Source organism: Capsicum annuum, chromosome 4, assembly GCF_002878395.1.
Source record: "Capsicum annuum cultivar UCD-10X-F1 chromosome 4, UCD10Xv1.1, whole genome shotgun sequence".
Taxonomy (NCBI): Eukaryota; Viridiplantae; Streptophyta; class Magnoliopsida; order Solanales; family Solanaceae; genus Capsicum; species Capsicum annuum.
The window spans coordinates 142,905,948-142,930,783 of NC_061114.1; positions in this window are offsets into that span (position 1 = coordinate 142,905,948).

Genomic DNA, 24,836 nt, shown 5'->3' on the forward strand with positions numbered 1-24,836 from the left:
GTACTCAATAGACATCTTTGATCTACTGAGCAAAATATTATAAAAGCATAATTAAAATGTGATAGTATAAGCTAAGTCAACAACGATAGAGGTAGAAAAGTGAATAGCTAATGGCTAGTATAATAAAGAAAATAAATAAAAGCAATACATGAAATAAACATCCTCAATGGTAAGAAACTCAAGCTAACTTTAACACAACTGGGCCTTATAAGCATAAAAGTAACACCGAAGAAAATTATTAATCCTACCGAGCCCCCTTACGGCAGTGGGTGCACATAAGAAATAACTAATGTAAGAATATAAGAAACCTATAACAAAATTGATCTCATGCAATCACCTAATCCCTAATCCATAATAAACCCTCCAGATGTGCACCGCGCTTAAACCAGAACTATTGGAAAATAACAAGAGACCAAATGTAAGACTCAAACATAAAATAGTTTTAATAATGAGAGGACACATAAATCATGCACAACAGAACTCAGTACCACTGCCAATATGTCACGACCCAAACTAGGGCCTGGCCACCACGTGTGCCGTAAATCACTCCCTTCACCTAACCTAGTTAGCTCAATAACCTTAATTATCAGGTGAATCCCGAACAAAGTACAAGATAGGGCAAAATAAGACTAACAGTAACTTATGAAATGTATAATCCAATCCACCTACGCAACACACCTAAGCCCATAATAGTTTAACAAAGCCACTATACCATCAAAGTTAATGAAGTGTTGGGATATGCCCTCGACAATATCCAAAACCAAATCTAAACAAAGTCTAAGACAAAGAATATAAAAACCCTAAAATAAATTCTTTCCAAAGTATGAAAATCACCACTTCAACGTCGATTCATGAGCTAACTCGAAAACTTTTTCAGTATGCTAGAAAAGAAGAAGTTTTGGTCTTTGTATCATATGGGGATACAACATCCGTAGATGTTTAGTGGATGAAAGGCTAACATGTAACTTAGGGATAGAGGATACAATAATTCCAACATTCAAAACCAAGTTAATTTATCATATGCAATCACATGAATGCATACATATATATACATACATACATAAATACACACAAATATATATACATACATATATATATGTGTCATGTCGGGATAGAAAAAAAGGCTTAGCATAAATATTTAAAATATTAACCTGGTCTGTCTATCATAACCATTAAAAAAAAAGGAACACACGGGATATATGGGTTCAGATCCCTCTAGATGGAAGGGCCCCAGTGTGTGTAGCCACACAAACCAGAGAATATCCATATCTGCATACGCTAATATATGGGGCTCGAACCTTCCGGCATAATCAAGGTTACTTAAGCACCAACATATACAACATGGGGGACTTAAACCTCCTAGAATAGTCAAGGTGACTTAAGGACCAACATATATAACATTGGGGACTTAACATCCCATTCATTTATCCATTCAGGGGACTCAAACCTCTCGATCATATAGACTCTCACACTGGCTAGTGCAATTTCCAGTGTTAGTCCTTTGGAATCTGATTTCACGGCCCAGCTACACATCCCGCTTTAATTAATAATTAAGAATATTCTTTACATATACACACAATCATTAGTCTAATTACTTACCGAAGGTATCTCATTGGTATCGTCATACCAACCCCACTTGCAATCTATCACGTGCTATAACTATTATCATTCAACATGGTGACTCAAACCCATTATGTATACAAAGGCATCAATTCAATTCAATATTTATAGACTCGAACCCATTTAGACATTTGAACCACCAAGGTCACAATTCAAATCAATTTATGATCCACAAGGTCTTCATGAAACCATTTCACAACTAATTATATTAATAGTACAATGCCTTAGTTCAAATCACAATTCAATTGAATTTATGGCCATCAAGACCATTACAAAGCCATTCATCCTTCATTAACATTCTTAGGCTAAGCATTAGTTCAAAACATAATTCACCATGTGATAAGATTCTTCTCATAGGCATTTTCAAAAATAGGTTGAGGACATACCATTATCAAACCATTATTAAAGCCATAAACCACCATGTAAGGGTTAACCATGATGCTTAGTTTAAATCACAATTCCCAAGCATCCACATGTGCAAAGCCATTAATAAATCATGCATAAACACAAGTTAAATCATGAGAAAAATATACTCAATATTATGCATTCAAACCCTCGACTATTGATTTCAAAACCATAACTTATGATTCAAGAACAATGTTTAAAACACATGATTTTTGTTAACTAACACTGAATCAAGAGTCACATGCCTGAGTTACGAAGATTCACAGAGAGATTTCGATCCTTAATCCTATAGATGACTACCTAGAATAAACCCTAGACAAATCTTCTTGAGAGGTTTTTAGAGAGTTACGGGAGTGTTTTTGATCTTCCCAAGTGTAGAATGAGGGACCAAATACTGTTATAAGATGTGGAGTCTTAAGGGAGTAGGGGGCAAAGATTCTAAAATCTCCTCATCTTTAAAGTTGTAAAAGACTCTTAGGAGGGTATAACTGGACCCCTCAACTCGTACCCACATCTTACAAGTGGTACCTTCTACTTGTATCTTGATCAGAAAGTTGAACACCATATTCTGTCCAACATACAACTCCCTTGACTAACTTGTACCATCACCATATTTCTAGTACCTTTCAAGTCGTACCCTAAGCATAACAAGAAGGATAGACACTAGATAACACACGATTTGGACCCTACCTCTCGTATTATGTACATATAAATTGTATGATGTCTTCTCGTATGAAGAATAGAACTTGCCCAATATGACACTGTCCAATATACAACTAGAGTCATAGACTCATATACATACCATAAGACTAGTTTGGTGAGTCGTATGATCAACAGAAGGGTCATACTCATAAAATTTTGTAAGTTCCAAAGTTCAGTGTTTTTCAGTCTCCCCCCTTAGGATCATTCATCCTCATAATGCACTACAAACATAATTAACCCTAAATATCTGTACTCTTATCCTTAAGGCAGTAAACAAAACACCAAGGAATTTATAAAGACATAAAAGAAGGATGTTAGGAATCAACATATACCTCAACAACAATTTTCTAGAATCGAGAATAGGAATGGATACTTGGAATTCATGTCCTCCTCGACTTCCCAAGTAGCTTCCTCGAACTTTTGGTTCCACCATAGAATCTTCATCGAAGCCAGGTCATTTATTTGTAACTAACAAATTTTCTGGTCCAAGATCCTTAGTAGGACCACCTCAAAGGACAAAGTATTTGAACTACCGATGTCCTCCAAAGAGAAAACAAATGAAGGATCACCTACACATTTCTACAACATGGACACATTGAATACTGGATAAATGGAACTCATGCTAGGAGATAATTTTGGCTTATATGCGACATTACCAACCCTTCTAATAACCACATATGGGCCAACATGCTAGGGACTGAGCTATCCTTGTTTCCCAAATTGCATTACTCCCTTCTTGGGAGACACCTTCAAGAACACCCAATCTCCTATCTCAAACTCCAAATCCATTCACCTCACGTTAGAATAGGGCTTTTAGCAACTTTGGGTGGTATTAAACCTATCCCATATTACTTTCACCTTGTCCATTTCTTTTTAAACTAAATTTGTGCCAAATATTTTAGCTTCACCTACTCGAACCACCCAATAGGATAGATACACCTCCTACCAGACAATGCCTCAAATAGAGCCATACTAAGTCTAGAATGGTAATTGTTATTATAAGTGAATTCAATCAAAGGAAAATAGTTGAACCAACTACCATCATAATAAATCACACATGTTTGCAACATATCCTCCAAAGTTTAAATAGTCCTTTCGGCTCGTCCATCCGACTGTGGGTGAAAAATCGTACTAAGACTAACTTTAGTCCCCAAACCACGCTGAAAAGAGCGCCAAAAATGCAATAAGAATTGAGTACCACAATTTGAGATAATTGAGACAAGTGAAACATGCAACTTTATAATTTCCTAAAGGAACAACTTTGCATAATCCTCGATAGAATTGATAGTCCTTAAAGAAAGAAGTGAGCAAACTTAGTCATCTTATCCATGATGACCCAAAAAGAGTCAAACTGATTCTGCAACTATAGAAGGCCAATAACAAAATCCTTATTAATTATCTCTCACTTCCACACCGGTAATTCAATCTCTTGAAGTAGCCCAACTAGCCACAAGTGCTTCACCTTTACTTGCTGACATACAATACATTTAGCCACAAAGTTGGCTACATCCCCATTTGATATTATTCAAAAAATTATCTCTTTAAGATTATGATATAGATTTATTTAACTGGGATAAACCATATATCGCGATTCATGAGCCTCGACCAAAATCCTTCCTTCTAATTCATCCCATCGAGAATACATAACCTCCCTTGGTACCTCAAGAAACCATCACCACCAATCTCGAAGGCCATCACCTTCTGCTTACCCCCATCATCCTTGATCTTTATCAAGAGAGAATCTAACAACTGCTTTCTTTTTATTTTCATACCAAGTGATGATTACGCCACCTGTTGTACAAACACACCGCCATCCTCGGAGTCCAAGATACAAACTCTAAAGTTAGCTAAATGGTGAATATCTTTAACCAATTCTCACTTATTCTTATCCATATGCGATAAGATTACCATGGACAATTTGCTAAGAGCATCAATATCAACATTAGCTTTATCTGGATCATAGTAAAGACTTATATCATAGTCCTTTAGCAACTCAAGCTACCTTCTTTAACTTAGATTAAGCTCTTTCTGAGTGAACACATACTACAGGCTCTTATGATCAGAAAAGATATCAATATTGATGTTACAAAATAGTGACGCCAAATTTTCAATGTGAATACCATGGCTAGCAACTCCAAGTCATGAGTCAGATAGTTTCTCTCATGAACCTTCAACTATCTAGAAGTATAAGCAACCACCTTACCATGTTGCATCAGCACACATCCCCAACCAACCTGAGATGTATCACAAAAGACAACAAAACCCTCGCTGCCCTTAGGTAGAGTCAACACTAAAATGAAATTCAACTTATCTTTAGCTTCTCAAAGTTATCCTCACAAGTATCAGGCCGTAAGAACTTCACCTTCTTCTAAGTTAATTTGGTCAATAGAGTAGCAATAGAAGAAAAACACTCTACAAACTTTCTATAATAACCTATTAAGCCTAAGAAACTCTTAATATCGATTGGAGTCGTGGCTCTAGGCCACTTGTTAACCATAACAACCATTTGAGGATCCATCATTATCCTCTCACTATACATGACATGGCCAATAAAAGTTATGGCATTTAACCAGAATTTATATTTGGAGAACTTGGCATACAACTGCTGATCTTTCATGGTCTACAACACAAAGAAAAGGTGATCGGCATGATCCTCCTTACTATTTTAGTAAACTAAGATGTTATTAATTAAACCAAATATGGGAAAATTTAAAATTCGATGGAAGACCCTATTCATCAAATCCAAGAATGATGTGGGGGAATTAGCCAAGCCAAACAACATTATCAATAACTTAAAATACCTATACCGGGTATGAAAGGTTGTCTTAGGGATATCCACATTCCTAATTTTTAATTGGTAATGCCTGTATCAAAGATCAATTATAGAAAAGAATATGGCACCTTAAAGTTGATCAAAGAGATCATCAATCTAAGAAGCGGATACTTATTTTTTATCGTCAACTTATTCAGCTCTCAATAATCAATACACATTTAAAGGCAACGATCCTTCTTAAGAACGAATAACACAGATGCACCCCACGGGGACACAATAAGATGGATAAAACCCTTATCTAAAAGGTCTTTTAGTTGCTCCCTAAGCTCCTTCAACTCAGCTGGAGCCATTCTATATGGGGGAATAAAAATAGGATGAGTGTCTGGAATAAGATTGATACAAAAATCAGTCTCCCTATCTGGAGGGATACTAGGAAGTTAATTAGGGAACACCATAGGAAATTCATTTAATACATGAACATAATGTAAATAAGAACCTTTCGGGTTATAATCGTTAACCTAGACCAGATGGTAGAGATAACCTTTGGAAATTAACTTTTCAGCTCTAAGATACTATATAAACCTTCTATTAGAAGATAGGGAACCACTCTCCCACTCAATAATTGGCTCATTAAGGAATTTAAACAAGACTTTATGGATCTAACAAAGAAAGCATAGCATGATTGCAATCAATCGATCCCTAAAATAACATCAATGTTAACTATGTCTAACTTTGTTAAGTCTACCAGAGTTTCTCTACTACCAACAGATACCACACATATCCTAAAGACTTTTTTGACAACTATATAGTCTCCTACTTGGTAGAAATAGAAATTGCTCCAACAACACTCAAGACCAAAATTCAAATTCACACCCATAAATAGTGTCATATAATAGAGAGTAGACCCCAAATTAAGTAAAGAATACACATGATGGAAAAAGAGTTTAAACATACCCGTAACAATATTCAAAGACTCCTCGAAATCCTGACAAGTAGTGAAATCATAAAGAGGGTTCAGACCAGTGTCGGTACCAAAAGTAGCACCCTTTGGTGCAGAAGCAAAAGAGATGACAACAGGAACCTTATTTTCCACAAAAGCTACTCTAGTGGGACAATCCCATTGTATATGATAAATATGACCATACATAAAACATGACTCCTCCCATTATCTCACTGACCACGATGATATTGACCACAAAATCTACAAGAAGGGTAGAATGGTGTTGATTGTGCCCCGATGGCCTGAGATTGGGCACCCTGTGCCCTCAAAGCATCACCACTCTAAAAATTTCTATCTCCCAACAGCTTCGAGTATGGAGCACTAGCTATCAAATAGGAGTTAGGACTCCCCCAACTCTTTCTCTTAGGCCACTTACCAACCTGCTATTAGCCCCCACTCTAATCTAAAAACCAAAACCTTTTACTCTATCTTTTACCAATCTTAACCTATTTTTCTCTCCTCTTTGACCTATTTTATACATATAACCAATCTACAGATGTCTATGTCCTTAATCAATAATGCATCCTTACTCTCAAGAATCAACTCGCGAGCCAATCCCAAAGCAAACTTTCTCATTCGGGCCCTTATATTAGATACAAATTCTGGAGCATATCAAGACAATTGATGTAATTTCAAAGCATACTCTTTGACTGTCATTCTCCCTTACTTCAATTAAATAAATTGTACCGCCTTCACCGCCCTCAACTTATGAGGAAAAAAGTGGTCTAGAAACATACTAAAGAAATCATCCCACAGGGCAAAACCAGTATCCTTACCCCTCAATGGTTCCCACTCTTCATAACATTGCTACATCATATTTTTAAATTAGTAGGCAACAAACTCTACACCCTCAACCTTTGAAGAATGCATAACCCAGAAGATCTTCTCCATTTCATCAATGAAACTTTAAAGATGCTCCTCAACTTTGTACCAAGAAACATCAGACGGTATATCCTAATGAATTAGCCAACCCTTGTGTCCTTAGATGAACCCTAGCAACACTAGTAGAACCTAATTATTATGACAAAGATGTCACCAACTGAGTCAATTGGGTAATGAAGTTACAAAACTCAGAATTACTAACCTCCTAGGGATACAACTAAGTATGAGTGTCACTCTCAAGAGTAGGATTAGTGGGGGAAGGTTGAAACCTACGAGGATAGTTAGATGCAATGACCTTTGATCGGGTCTGAACTCTAGAGATTGGATGAGCTTCATCCAAATTATCCCTAGACAGGATAGAAGAGTTTACATAAAACATCAGTTTTTCATGGAGGAATAATCTGAATGACAAGCAAATGGCAATTAGAAGAATCAAAGACTATAGCTAGAAATTAAGATAGCAAGAAAGCGAAATATTTCTAAATGCCTCATAGCCTTTCTCTTATAAGTGTGGCATGCTTCACACCCATAAAAGACACTCTACTTGACATAACTTTGTGGACACCCAATCGACCATGAACCTAGGCTCTAATACTAACTTTGACAGAACCCAAACTAGGGCCTGGTCACTAAGGGTACATCAAGTCCCACGTGGACCAGAGATTATTACCCCTTCAGTAGTCCACAAAAGCCATTATACAACTAAAGTCAATATAGTGTTGGGACATACCCCCGACAATATCCAAAACCAAATTTAAACAAAGTCTAAGACAATGGATATAAAGAGCCTAAAATGAATGCCTTTTGAACTATGGAAGCTCACTACTTTGACGTTAACTCACGAGCTAACTCGAACTCCTGGACAGTCATAGAAAAAGAAGAAGAAGATTTGGTCCCTATATCGCATAATTATACAACATTCAAAGACGATTAGAAGTTGGAATGGTAGTATATAACTCAGGAATAGAGGAGTAAAATAATTCCATCATTCAAAACCATGTCAATTTGTCATATGCAATCACATGAATACAAATAGATATCATGCCGGGATAAGGAACAAGACTTAGCATGAACTTTAAAAAGAATAACATGGGTTATGTAGCATAGCCTTTATAAAAAAAGGCACCCACGGGCTATATAGTCCATATATCCACTAGTTAGAAGGGCCCCAAATGTGTGTAGCCGCACGAACCAATGAATATCCATATCCATATATGCTAATATAGGGGACTCAAATCTTCGGCACAATCAAGGTGATCTAACTACCAACATATAAAAAATGAGTGACTCAAAATACCAATTCATATATCTATTCGAGGGATTCAAACCTCTCTATCATATAGACACCTGCACTGTCTAGCACAGTTTCTAGTTTAGTCCTTCAGACTTCACTTTCAGGGCCCGACTACACATCCCTCTTTAAAGCCTAATTAAAAACATTCTTTACACATACACACAATTATAAGTCCAATTAATTACCAAATAAATCTCATTGGTATATCATACGAACCCTATTTTCAAGCGTACAACATGCCATAACCATTATCATTCAACATTGGGACTCGAACCCATTGTCTATACAAAGACATTAATTTAATTTAACATTTATGGACTCAAACTCATTTATCCATTTAAACCACCAAGGTCATAATTCAAATCAATTTATCACCCACACGGTCTTCATAAAACTATTTACCAATAATTTACATTAATAGGTTAATGCCTTAGTTAAAATAAAAATTTAATTCAATTTATAGCCATCAAGACCTTTACAAAACTATTTATCCTTCATTAACTTTCTTATGACAAGAATTAGTTCAAAACAAAATTCACTGTGTGATAAGATTCTTCTCATAGGCATTTTCACAAATAGGTTGAGGACATACCATTATCAAACCATTATTAAAGCCATAAACCACCAAGTTAGGGTTAACCATGACACCTTAGTTTAAGTCACAATTTCCAAGTACCCACATGTGTAAAATCATTAATAAATCATGTATAAACAAAACTTAAATCATAAAAAAATACTCAACATAATGCAATCAAACCCTCAACAATGGATTTTAAAACTACTACTTATGATTCAAGAACAATGTGTAAAATACATGATTTTTGTGAACTAACAATGAAGGAAGAGTCATATGCTGAATTATGAAGATTCATAGAGAGATTTTCGATCCTGAAGCCTCTAGATGGCCATATTGAAACACTAGCCCAATCTTCTAGGGAGATTTTTAGAGAGTTTTGAGAGTGTTTTTGATATTCTCAAGTGTATAATGAGCGACAAAAATAGTGTTATAAGACATGAGGTCTTATGGGATTGGTATGGGGATTTTCTAAAAAACCCTCAACCTAAAAGTTGTAAAACACTCACAGGAGGATACGGTTGGACACCTCAACTCATACCCATATCTTATGATTAGTACCTTCTACTCATATCTTGATTAAAAAGTTGGATACAATATTCTGTCCAACATACGAATCCCTCGCTTAACTCACACCATCATCATACCTCTAATACTTTTGAAGTCGTACCCTAAGAAGAACATCAAAGGCTAGGCACTGAACAACATATAGTTTTGACCCTATCTCTCGTATTATGTACATATGATGTATGATGTCTTGTTGTACCAAGAACAGAACTTGAAAAATATGATGCTGACCAATACAACTAAGGTCCTAGACCTGTATCCACACTAAACAACTAGTATGGTGACTTTTATGATCAATAAAAGGCTCAAGCTCACGAAATTTTGTAAGGGCCAAAGTTTGAGGTGTTTCACAAAACTTTCAATCTAATGAACCTTCAAGTCATTTTTTAAATTTCCACTTAGTATTTCCACTAGAAATCTTCCCTATCTTCCATAAGTCATTTATATTTTCTAGAACTTATAGCTTGGTTATCAGGTAGTTCATTTGGTTTTTAGAGCCAGTTCCCTGTTTTAAAGTTTTTGTTTGTTCTAAATGGCCACTAGGTAAAAACTTCAGTAAGACGATCTCGGATACAAATTTTGAATTTACTAAAGTCTCCAGAATTTCAAATTTATGCTAGTTAGACCTTTGGTTTGGGTCCTGATGCATCCGAGCTCATTTCAACCTATTAATTGAAAATTTATGTGTGGGCCCTACATTTGGTCAAAACGACCGCAAATGGAAAATTTGATATTTCCATTGCATCTCAAACATTAAATTAGTGTGGTTACATAGGTTATTTGCATATAGAAGATTCCACATGAATCCTGAGGCATTAACAAAAACTAGGAATTTTTCCACATTTTAGATATTAGTTGTGCTGACAACAAGTAGTGCAATGACACAAGGGAGAATGGGGATCACCATACCTTCACTTGCAGGCAAGTAGTGTGATTGCATACTTGGTTGTATGATTTCCAAATATGAGGACCTAACATGGGTATAAAAAGACCCCTTAGGCTGCATTTTGGACATTAAATTGTCTTGGGGTGACTTGGGAGCTTTCTTAACATTCATTTTCATGAATATCTTCATATTTAAGGTAAGAATCCTTCAAATTCATGCTTGTGTTACTTTAATTTTTGACCAAAAAAAACTAAGTCTTTTAGGTCTTGATTTAGCACAAAACTTAGCTTAGTTTTTTTTACCCATTTTTAACGATTTTGATTCCATGAGCTTGATATCATGTTTAGCTGTTCTCAAAAATGCAGTTTACTATGAGTGAGACCCATATGAGGGTTTTATCAGAATTTTTGGACCTGAAGCACAATGGTGCAATATGGGTATTGATACACTTGTATTGATGTGTAGAATGTGTATTTGATAGCTTGGCATCTTGAAGAGGCTTCTCAAAAAGGAAAATCAAAGGTTTTCTCTTTCGCGGATTATTGAGCATTCTTCGTCCTTGAGGTAAGCTAGGTTTAACCCTTGTTAGATTGAGCTACTTGATAGTATATTTATGATATTGTGTTAGACGGGGATGGGTTTTAGGTGTTGGTTTGCTGGATTGCAATACTTGGGGTTAGTTGAGCTGGTTAGTCTATTTGACATCATAAGCTTGAATCCTTTAGCTTATTCCCTTATGCTTTATATGAATTGGAATTTATCCCTTATACTTAGCATAAGAATTACTTAGGTTACTCATATTAGGCATAATTAATTTAGTTACTCATGTTTTTGGGGAACTTCCTATCTTAGGGCTAATTAAGGCTTGGTTGACATCTAAGATTGGATTTAGATACCTTAAGCCTAGTTCAGGTAGAAATTTGCCTAAAATGGAACTCGGGGAATAAAAGTGGACTCCTAACCCACCTTAGGTTATGACATGCTAGTTTAGGTAAACTTTTATGCTTACTAGACTATTGAAAAGTCCTAGTTAGGAAACAATGAGAAATGTTGATACTTAATCCTGTGTGGGTGAATTTTGGAGTATTAATTACAATGACAATTATGAAATTGATGATGTTATTATGATAATGGTTATTATATTTATGACGGGTTCAATTCTTAGTCTTGATGATACTTATGATCGATTTAATTTTGAGTCTCATTGATAGTTATGATAGATTCAACTTCGAGTCTTTTTTATATTTATGACCGATTAAATTTTAAGTCACAATGATATTTATGATTGTTTCAATTTTGAGTCTTGTTAATATTTATAACTGATTATAATTTCGAGTCATGTTGATATTTATGATCTGTTTAATTCTAAGTCTTGATGATACTTATGACCGATTTTATTTCAAGTCTAGATTATATTTATTCTCGGTTCAATTCTAAATTGATAACTATAGATATTCCCTATTGTAATATGGTATTAAAATAATGTTGGTTAATATTATGATGGCAAATGATAGTGAAACACCCTAGGTTCTGATCCTTTCTAATCTCCTAAGTTTTGAGCCTATTATTGATTATACGACTAATTATACTAGTCATATAATGAGGGTACATTTCAGGTAAACCAACTCATAAGGTGTCCATTATTGGGTGGTTGAGTTTCTAGTCTGGTTACGACTTGGTGGGTATGGGTCGTATGGTTGGTGATGGGTCATTGGGTTGGTCCTTCACTTAATTAGAAACATAGTTACTTGACTTAGATCTAAGTACAAATGACTCACTAAGAGCAGTAAGGATAGGGTACGAGTGGTATAGTGTAGTCATAGGTTGTTTTGTGTCCAACCCCTTTGGATTTTTCCCTAGACATGACTTATGGCTACTACTCGTATGTTATGGGTACGATTAGGGTAAGGGGAGCTGTATAAAGAAAAATGTGTGGATGTCCAACCTTCTATGATTGGTACGACTTGATGGTACAAAACATATGATATGGGTACGACTGAGGGTTCCAACCGTACCCACTTGTGGTAATTTTTATAGTGTAAGTTGAGGGTATTCTGGACATTTCCCCTGATAACTTCTACTGATCCCATGACATAAAAACATTTTTAGAGCTTTTTTAACCTAACATTCTCTATCAAACATACTCTAAACACCCTCAAATCTCTCTCAAGCTCTTGGTTTAAAAAAGGCTAGGGTTTTCCTTAAAGAAATCAATTAAGGCTCAAAGGGGTGGTTTCTCTCTATCTTCTTTGTTATCTAAGGCATGTTACTCCTCCCTAATTATTAGCTCAACTAAAGTCATATTTTAACAAAGGGTTTTTATTAAATAATTGTAATATTATTTCAGGTTTTGAAATATGAGTTGGGAGTTTTGATATTAATAGTAGGTTAATGTTTTTCTAAGGACTTGTGGTTTCCAATGTCCCCGTTCTAACCCCGTAAGACTATTCTAAGGAAATTCTACCTCGAACTAGATTTGTATGACGAATTCCACCACAAGGTACTAAATAAGCCTCATTGCACTCTGAGATATTATTTCTACCAAAGCAATAAGAAGTTAAATCAACTACACCTAATTACGATCCCTTAATCGTCTAAATAGTCCAATTCACACTAATTATGCCTCCAAGTCCTAATTCCTAACACAAAACTAGCACAATATCATATCGATACTATAATTAAACTTAATATAAGAGAAAGGTAAACCTATCCTACCTATACATCGAAGAAAGTTCAATAAAGTCTGATAAATTGGCGACTTCCTCACTCAAGAATCTTTCGCATGATGCCAAACTATAAAAATAGTAATCTATGCATCAATAGGAGAGCAATGGTACCCATATTGAAGTTTTATGTTTTGGGTCCAAAATCAAGTCAAAGTCCTATGTGGGACTCACTTACAAAATCTTACTTTTGAAACCGTCAGTACCTCTCCCAAAGCTCAAGGATAATTTACCCTCAAGAATGTGTAAATTCCAAACTCAAATGATACTTAAATCAACCCAACAAGAATCCACGGATTTAGGAATAATTTAAAGAATTAAACCAAGAATTTGATGGAAACGCACATGGTTTACGATGAGAAAATAATTATTTCAAGCTTTCCAACACCCCACATTCTCCCAATGATCACTCAACTAATTTTACACACTATGTAGGGATTTAATGCCCTTGAGACTTGTGAAAAATGGAGCAGATCAGGCAAAGGGATGAATTTAATACCCTTCCAAGTGTTGCTTAAGCTGCTATTTGACTGCTTAAGTAGTCACTACTAAAGGGGCATAGTACCTCTAAAGTGGTACCTGGATGGTTTGGCCTTCCACTAAAGCAGAAAAGTTATCGCTTAAGTGACATTTGCTTAAAAAGATAGGCTTCTACTTAAGCAACCCGGTTAGGCAAGCCTTGACCGTTAAAGAAACAGCTTGGCCTCTAAAGTGGCCTCTGCTAAAGAGACTAAAGATCCACTTTAGCGGATACACCAGTTGAGTTCAGCACCATGTAAAACTAGGAAATTTTTCAAGTTTCAACTAGCCCTTCAGGATTTCTTTGGAATCCCATTAACGCAAATAATTTATTCTACCCTATCTAATTCAACATTCGAAACACAACGATGCCATTGCAATTTCTATTCGAGGTTATTTTGATGGAATGTGGGTCCCACACCGAAGGGACATATTTACCAAATTTTGACCAAGAACTCAAAATGAGTTTAGAGACCTTAAGACCCGAGCCGAAGGCCCCCCAGCCTAAAATGAACATTTTAGTGCTGATAAAGCTGATAGACTTAGCATATGAGTTTGTTAACCTAATGTTTTTGTTCGATATCAAATCCTTACCAAAGAAGACTTCAAACTAGAGAATTAGCTCTAAAAACCAAATGAACTACTTGGTAACTGAACTATCAGCTCTAGCAAGTCACAAATAACTTAGGGCAGGTATAGAAAATCTCTAAATACAAAAAATATATGGAAATGTTATGAAATGACCCGGAGGGTAAGCACACTACCCTACCGCCCTGAGGACTACCTCTCAAACCCTAGGAACCACCCCTAATTACCCTAAGCACCACCCCTAACTTTTAATGGTACTGATCTAATCAGTTGTGCAGTTTGAATTGAAGGCTCAACCATCCTACATTGGGGACACTCATGGGTGAATTGACCAACAACCCTATAGTAATTACATTCCTCAGGCACCCTACTCTATTTAGAAGGCCCAACAGATTTAGAATTACCACCCTGATCCGACAATCCTGACTGAACACCCCTCTAAGGCTAACTACTACTATAATAATTGGAACTACTATAATTAAGCTGACCCCTCTCTTATATCTAAAGCAATATGAGAACTAGCCTACTAGACTAAACTTGATGCTGATTAGATTTTTGCTGGGGTTTCTATCTTGAAACCATCAACCCTTGAACTATGAACTATGATGGCTCCTACTATAATTACCTTGATAGCAATGTCTCTTATCTCTTCCCCATTGGACATTATGATCCATATCCTTTATTGAATAAATATGCTCAAGAACGTCAAATAAGACTTCCCTGAAATTATAAAACTTTATGTATCTCGCAAAGAGGTAATCTAAATCCCCTAATAAAGCATCGAATTTGCTCATACTCTGTAGGTAGAATCATAGTGGCATGTTTGGCTAACACATAATACTTTGCCACAGACATAGTACCTTGTCTCAAAGAAAAAGCTCACGCATGTTGTGAGGCATATACTTCCCCAACAAATCCTTGGAGAACTGAGTCTAAGTCATCAGTGGAGGTCCAGCTAGCCTAGAATCAAGATAACCTATCCATAATAGCCTGGCTTTTGTGACTAGATAATAAGTAACAAAGTCTACTCCAAGTTACTTAACAAACCCCAAATTAAATAACCTCTCCATATAACTGGACAGGAACTCAAAATCATCCCCTCCTAGGGTGCAGGTAGACTAAGGTGGAGTCAATCTCAGAAACCAGCTCAACATCTTTGTCTTCTTCACAGATATAACTTGTGTTAGTGGAAATGCTACTCTAGGAGTTGTAGATGTAGGTTGCACCCCTAAATTGACTTCGCCTTGTGCTAATGTATTAGATCCATGGATTGACAGACCTCCAACTAGCCTCAATAACTATAAGATGCATCCTGGATAATTGAAGAAGATATAAACTCGAGTGGGACCTGCGTTACCCTATGTCATACCTGATATGGTAGTGGAAGAATACCTAGAGCTGTGTTGGTCTTAGTAGATTATTAGGGTCTAGAGATGGCTCCCTGAACTAATCTCAAACTAGTATTCCTTCTTTCGCCTGCCCTCGACCTAGGGTTCAACCTCTGCCATTAACTAGAGCTCTAACAGCAGGCTCAAGGTCCTGATCCCCGATTGTCGCACCCTGCATCCTATCTATTCACCAGAAGAGTGAAATAAATAAATATTTAGAGACTAACACAGACCCAACACTCTAATATGAGTAAAAAATATAGGACTTTTCCTAAAAATGTTTCGTAGCCTCCTGAATTTAAGATACAGACTTCTTCATACCGATTTGCTACACTCTACTAACAATTGGCTTTTGTTCCAATAATATTGATAAAATCTAGGCTCTGATATAGAGATATCACGACCTAATTTCTAATGTCATGATGGTGCCTACTCCATCCCACTAGTAGTAAATCCAAGCAATAGCCTGAAACAACGAGTAATGGGCTAACAGGTAGTAATAAAGGAAAGATAGAGGTAAGGTCAACAACAATAACATAAGCAAAAGTGACAAAATATACATAAAAACATATTCAACGGGGTAAGGTAAAGGATAAAATATACAACATAATCCCTCCTAAGACCTGCTAACATTTGTACTAGACCCACTAGCAAATAAATAAGAGTGCTAGATAGTGTCTAAAATATTGATAATATATACATAATAGTCACAAAAGAAAAAGACTATACTACAACAGATGGAGGAAGTTCAGCCTCAGAGTCTAGAAAGTTCACCCTGCGCTGGACCAGTATTGGGTAAGAGAAACACATTTATCCCGATGGCTCATGCTCGGATCTATATTAGGGAAAAGATTCAAAGTTGTAGTATAAGTATCAAATCAATAAATGGACAGTAGTTATCATCAGTTGAATGAGCTAAATATAGTAAAATCATACCTAAAATACGAGAGTATAAGTGAAGTAAGCAGTGATAAGGGTAGAAAAGTAAATAGCTGATAGACTATCCATGTATAATAGAGGAAATAAATAGAGGCAATAAATGAAATAAACACTCGCAATGGTAAGAAAAGTGAGCTAATTATAACCTAATTATGTCCATATAAGCCCAGAAGGCACATAAAAGAAAATAATTAACAGAACCAAGACCCTATAAGCTGGTGGGCGCACACAAGAAATAACTAAAGTAAAAATATGACCAACCCATAACTGAACTTATCTCATGAAACCACCTAATCCCAAAGCCATAATAAACCCTACAGATGTGCATAGGGCTTGAACCAGTGCCAATGGATAATAATGAAGAATGACATCAGGCTAAAATCAGAAATAGTAGGTATAATGAGAGTCCATGTAAATCATGAACAACAAAACTTAGTACCAATGTCAAAACTCCTAGAACAACCATGATCAACACAAGAACACCCGATCATATCATAACCAGGTGTTGAACTCAACCTGAAACTCATAGTAACCATAATAGAACTAGAATTCAGTAACTCCATAAGTAACCAAACTCAACTATACAACTGAAACTCAAACCACACTGTAATTAATACCAAAGTTGTACCAAAACTCATAATAAATAGTAGAAATAAAGTATATGTTGGTCCCAAACCAGAACTAAAATGCATTTACATAAACATATGCTTAACTAGATAAAGGAATCCATGGTTTCCCATCTTAATGCCAAACTACAATCTCATAAATACGACACCGTACTAAGGGATACCACACTCAGAATCTACCAAAATTGGGTTTTAACTAAATAACTAAGGCATAAAATATTTCAAATAATACCTATGCTACAATTACCTACACAAAACTACGATAATAGCATACTAATACCATATGTAAGCTCAATTTATATATATAGAGAGAAACTAGCTTACTTGGATGTCAGACAGTAGCCTTAGATCGACCAAAAGCTACTCATCCCCTCCACTTAAACTCAGAAGCCACCAAGTTAAGAACCCCTAAGATTTAGCAAGAAACCTCCTAATTCCAATGTTAAAACTAAAACCGAGCTTGGATAATTTAACGTAGATAATTGATTTTCACTCCTTTATGTTAATTGTCAAGAATTGATATTTTTCACTTTTAATTCTTCACAATACTTATAAGTACAAATATATATGCATAGATATGACACGAGATGTAGCAGCTATAGGTAGAAACATTTTTCAACTTATATTCAAATTGGAGAAACTAGCATTAATATGGAAGATAAAGGAAATTAAAATTGGAGATCTATAATATTTTATTTAAAGTGGTTACTCATAACCATACTAATACAATCCCACTTTAATTTGGTGCCACCATATTGTTCATTAGCTTCTGGGCCACTCCCTCTACCTACATGTGAAGTGGAGGTCGCACTATAAAGAAATAATGTTTATTCCATTATTTTTATACACAGATATAGCATAGGTTCTTATTTAAAATAAATATAACTTGTAAAATAAACTATGATTAATAGAAAACTATTTAAAATAATACCCCTATTATATAATTATAATATTTCAATGTATGAAGATTCACTATCTCCATTGAATATATTAAACAACAATAAAACTATAATAAAATAATATAAATGTGTCTTCACTAAAAGTTTTTCATAAACATCTAAAATATTTTTAAAAGATAAAAAAATAAATCTCTACAAAATTCTAATTTAATTTAACTGTTCTGCAACATGTTTGGTAATTATAAAATTCACAAAACAAACTACCTTAAAACTGAACTATCAGTCCTAACAAGTCATAAATATCTTAGGTAGCTATAGGAAATATCTAGATGCTGAAAATGCACGAAAATGAGAGAAATGACCATGAGGGTCATTACAACATCTACTACTAAAAGGACTTTTCTCTATGAAAGTAAGGGATAAGAAAGTCCCTGAATGCTCGAACAGGTAGGGATACGGGGTCCGTATATCAGGCTTGGTCTCTCAAGTAGCCTTATTAGCTAGATGGTAGAACCATAGAACCTTAACTAAAGGAATGTCTCTAGAGCACAAATGAATAATATCTCTAGCAAAATGGACATAGTCTACTCTTTAAATGCCCATCTCATCCAACTAAACTGAGTTCCATTAAAGCACGTACAACTCATTTGGTATATATTATCACAGCATAGATACATGAAGACTTCTTGGATTACTGAAAAGGCATGAGGCCTTCTTGGATTATTGAAAAGGCATAAGGCAATGCCAACTTATCAACTAGCTCACCAACTGTCTTGAGATCTTAAATGGTCCAATATATCTGGGTTAAGCTTTCCCCTTCTTCCAAACCTCATCACGCCCTTCATGGGTAGTACGTGTAGAAAGACTCTGTCAATAACTTTAAACCTCAATGCATGATGCATATAGTAAACATAAATTTTCTGCTGATTTTAAGCTACCTGCTGCCTACCTTAAATCATTTGGAACCTGTCCAATGGATCATAAAGCGAATCTATACCACATGACCTGACCTCAAAAGTCACAAACAAAAAAACCTGATATCGGCATCGCTTACCATATAGTGTCTAAAATAGGGTCAACTAAATAATTAAATAAAAGCAATTATTATATGCTAAAACTGTCAAAGGTAAAATCTGGCTCCACTAACCACCAAAATCCAATACACATATAAGGAGCATGTTCTCTAAAACCAGAATAGTATACTCTAACTACCCATCTTTCTGGGGGTAAAAGGTGGTGCTAAAGTCAACCTGGGTTCCCAACTCCTCCTAAAATATCCTCTAAAAGCTAAAAGAGAACTAAGATTCTAGGTTTGAAATGATGGGCAAAGGTACCCCCATAAAGGTAAACCACATCTCGAATATAGGCATAGGATAACCTCTCTACAATGTAGGATAACTGAATAGGGATGAAATGAGAAGTCATGGTAAATCAATCTACAATGACCCAAATGCTATCAAAACCATGAGAAGTGAGAAGAAAGCCACCTATAAAATCTATAGTAACTCGCTCCTATTTTCTCTCGAGAAAGGGTAGCCTCTAAAGAAATCTACAAGGTTTTTGATTCTCGAACTTTACCTACTAAAAACAAAGGCATCAAACTACAAAATCCACTAAGCCTCTCCTCATACTACTCCACCAATAGTGTTTCCTCAAATCCCTATACATCTTAGTTTTCTTGAGGTGAATAGAATACTTAGAGCTATAAGCCTCATCAAGAATCAACTAATTGTAATCTCTGACCCTCAAAACACAAACACGACCATTAAATCTCAAAACACCTTAAGAATCTAAGGTATCCTTCTTGGACTCACGTTTTAGTACCTTTACTCAAATGTTATGAATCTTTTATCTATAAATTGATGGCAATCTACTCCAACAAGGTAGATCTAGCCTTAATACTGAAATAATCCTCTTGGTGTCGGAACTAGCAAGATGAACCATCATGTTAGCAAATAACTGGATGTCTAAAGCCAAAAACTACTGAAAATTAAATATAGTCCATGCTTTCCATACTTAGTACCTTCTAGCTAAAGGTGACCACTACTATATTTTCCTTGCCCATAGTCTGTCAAAAACTAAATCCACCTACGTTGCCTCGAATTAAACTCCCGATGGTTCATAATTATCTGTGGTGGTCAGTGAAGATATTAAATTGAACCCCATACATGTAATGCCTCCAAATCTTAAGTGCAAACACTACTACTGCCAGCACCAAATCTTAAGTGGGGTAGTTATGCTCGTGCACCTTGAGCTACCTCAATGCATATGCAATAACACAGTCGAAATACATCAAAAACATCCCAAATAAATACTAAAAGCATCACCATAGATGATAAACCCAAAGCCCTTAACTATAATAGTCAAAATAGGAGTTGAAGTAAGAAAGTCCTTGATATTCTTAAAGGTTATGAAAAAATTAATGGACCATTACAATAGAGCCTATTTTCTAGTCAATCTAGTCATAAAGGATGCAATAGAAGAAAAATACTCAATGAGCTGCCTATAGTAGACTGCCAAATCGATAAAACTGCAACCTTAGTAGGAGATATAGGGTTATCCCAACTATGATAGCCTTAATCTTTGTAGGGTCTATAATAATACCATTCTTGGACACTAAGTGTCCCAAGAAAGCTACAGACTCAAGCTAGAACTTGAACTTTGAGAATTTGGCATAAAGCTTGTGATCTCTTAAAGTATGGAGCACACTCCTTAAATGGAACTTGTGTTGCTCCCTACTCCTCGAATAAACCTGATTGTCATTAATTAAATCTATCATAAAGCTATCTAAATACGGCCTGAAAGCATTGTTTATCAAATCCACAAATATTGTTAGGGCATTAGTCAACCCAAAAAACATTACCAGAAACTTATAATGACCATAATGACTTATGGAGGTTGTCTTAAGGATTCAAATAATGATAGCTAGGCCCTTAATTAATAGTATCTAGATCTAAATTCTATCTTAGAAAATAAGGTTGCACACTGAAGTTGGTCAAACATTTCATTAATACAAGGCATAGGATACTTATTTTTGAGGATCAACTTATTCAACTACCAGTAGTTGATACATATGCGCATAGAGCCATCCTTTTTCTTCATAAACAGAACTAGAACACCCTAAGGTAAGTAGACTTAGTATGATAAAGCCCTTAACTAAAATATACTAAAGTTGAAAGTTTAGCTCATTTAGCTCGGCAGGAGCTAAGTAATAAAATGCCATAGAAATTGGTTGGGTTCCTAACTTGAGGTTAATAGCAAAATCAAAGTCTTTGTCAAGAGAAAGTCCATGTAGATCTATCCTAAAAATTGAAAACACTAGGGTCAAACAAAATAGAGTCAAGCAAAGGAATCACAACACTAATTCCCAAACATAAGTAAGGAGTGACCCATATTCCCTCAACATCTATCTTCTAGCCTACATAAAAGAAATAATCCCTACTTTCACATGAACCCTACCATAAAACCAGCGGTATGGCGAGCATGACTAAGGTGACAGTCTTAGCAAAGTAATCAAAAACTGCATGATAAGGGGATAAAAAGTCCATTCCTAGAGTCATATCAAAATTTTCCATTTCTTGCACAATGAGATCAACTCAAGTATTAAACTTCCAAATGTTCACTAAAAAAGATCTATATACCCAATCCGCTAGGAGGAAATCACCCTTAGGGGGAAGCTGCCTAGAATGGCATAGATAAAGACTCTAAAACAAACCTAACTACAGTGCATAATTAGCAGAAACATATCAAAATATGGAACTGGGATCAAATAAAGTAAAAGTTGGATGATGGCATATGATAATACTACCTGAGATAACAGTATCTGAAGACTCATCCTTTGGCTACTCAGTACAAGAAAAATATGGTCAAGCTCTCTATTGGATTGGGTGCCTACCTAACTGCTAGCCCTAGCTCCCTGAGGACCACCCTTTCAACTCGATGAACCACCCTTACAACCCTGAGCACCATGCCCAACTTGTGGTGTCACTAATCTGATTAGCTATGCAGTTTAAAATAAGGCTCAATTATCTCACGTCTGGGGCACTCATAGGTAAAGTCACCAATAACCTAAAATCATAACATACCCTAGGTGCCCTACTCTATATGGAATGTTTGATGCATTTTAAATGACCACTCCGACTCAATAACCCTGAATGAATACCCCTCTGAGGCTAACTACTGCTTTGACCATCGGAACCACTATAACTAGGTTGCTCTTTTCTAATAGAACCACTATAACTAGGTTGCTCTTTGCTAATATCTGAAGTGATGCTTAAATTAGAATACTAGGATGGCCCTAATAGTGATAAGGCTATTGCTTGGGGTACCTACCCTTAAACCCTTGACCTTTAAACTATGAGCTATTACCACTCCCACTATAACTTCCATAATAACGATGTTTTCTCCTTAGACCTCATGATCCATCTCCTCTATAGAATAAACATACTCAGCAACATAAAAACAAGACTTCGTTAAAGCAACAAACTCTTTGTATCCCTACAAAGAAGTAATCTCTTATCCCTATAAAACACTAATCTCAATCCTTGAATTAGCATCATAGACATTAATACACTATAGGAAGAATTATAATGGTGTGTCTCCCTAACTCATAAAATCTTGCCTCATACTCAGCCACCAACGTAGATCTCTGCACCAAAGCAGGAAACTCATCTAAAAAATGCTCAAGAATGCTGCGTGGCATATACTTCCCCCCAAGAAAGCCATAGAGAATTGAGTCCAAGTCACCGATAAAGATTGAGCTAGGCAAAATCAAGATAACCTTTTCATCATATCCTCATTGTCAAGTCTAATTGATAAGCAATAAAATCCACTCTGTGAAACTCGACCAACCAGAAAGTATGTAAGATCTCCTTACACCTGGACAAAAAATCATAAGCATCCTCTCATGGGGTCTAGACAAACATAAGTTGAATCAATATTATAAACCAGCCCAACATCTTCTACTCCTTGACAGACATACCTGGTGCTGGAAAAACAATTACTCTAAGAGCCACAATTGTAGGTAACCTTAAATCAATACCACCCTATGTTTTTTTCTTAAACTTCATTGATCGATGTACCGCCAAATAACCCTAATAATTGTAATAATGCATCTTAGAAAAACCATAGAAGAAATAAAGTTTGGTGGCACATGGGTTACCCTCTAGCCATCCTGCTATAGTAGTGGAGATAGCTTCATCATACAATCTCATACTGGTTTACTACTCTAGCTTCTCTTAACCTCAAAGTCAACCACAACCCCTAACTAGAGCTCTAGCAGTAGACTTGGGGTCCTAATCCTCGACTGTTCTACCCCAAATCCTAGCCATCCTGAAGAAGAGTGAAACAAATAAAGATTTAATGAACGACACTAACTAAATCCTTCAAAGCGAATAAAAACTATAAGACTTTACCTAAAAATATTTTGAAGGCTTCTGAAGATAGGATACAAACATTTTCGTACCGATCTATAGGACTCTACTAAACATTGGCTCTTGTGCCAATAATACTAGTGAAACCTAGGCTCTGATACCAAGCTATGACAACCTAATTTCTAAAGTTATGATCGCACCTACTCTAACCCCATTTGTACGCAAGGTAAGCCATAGCTCAGAATGGCGAGTAATAGGCTAATAAGTATAAATCAATGAAAGATAGGGGGAAAATTAACAACAATAATAACATAAGTGGAAGAAAATAAGTATACATACAAAATATATCGAATAGGAAATGTAAAGGACAAAATATGTAACATAATCCCTCCCATGACCTGTTAAGGTCTGTACTAGAGCCAATATTATAAAAATATGAGTACTAGATAGTGTCCAAAATATACATAATATATTAACAGTAAATTCAAAGACAAAAGAATATACTTGAACAAATGGAGATGGGTTATTCCAAGACTCTAGAAAGCCCACCCTAATTTAGATAAGTATTCAGTCAGAGAAACACATCAACGTCAGAGGTTTATACTTGGATCTGCATTAGGGAATGGGTACCAAAGAAACAGATACTAAGTAGACATCAACGTCATGGTACATTATGAGTACCAAAGAAACAGATACTAAGTAGACATTATTGATCAACTGAGCTAATTATTGTAAAACCATAACTAAAATGCGAGAGTATAAACTATGTCAGCAATGATAGGGATGGAAAAATAAATAGTTACTGGATTATGCATGTGCAATTAAGGGATAAATAAAGAAAAAACAGAAAATAAACACCCCCAACAATAAGAAAATCAAGCTAGCTATAACCTAACTAGGCCCCTTTAAGTGCCAAAGGCACACAAAAGAAAACAATTAACCATAGTAAGCCCCCATAAGTCATTGGGTGTACAAAAGAAAAAACTAAAGTAAGAACAAAAGCAACCCATTACCAAACTCATGTCATGAAACCACATAATCCAAAAGCCATAATAAACCTTCCAGACATGCACGGGGAT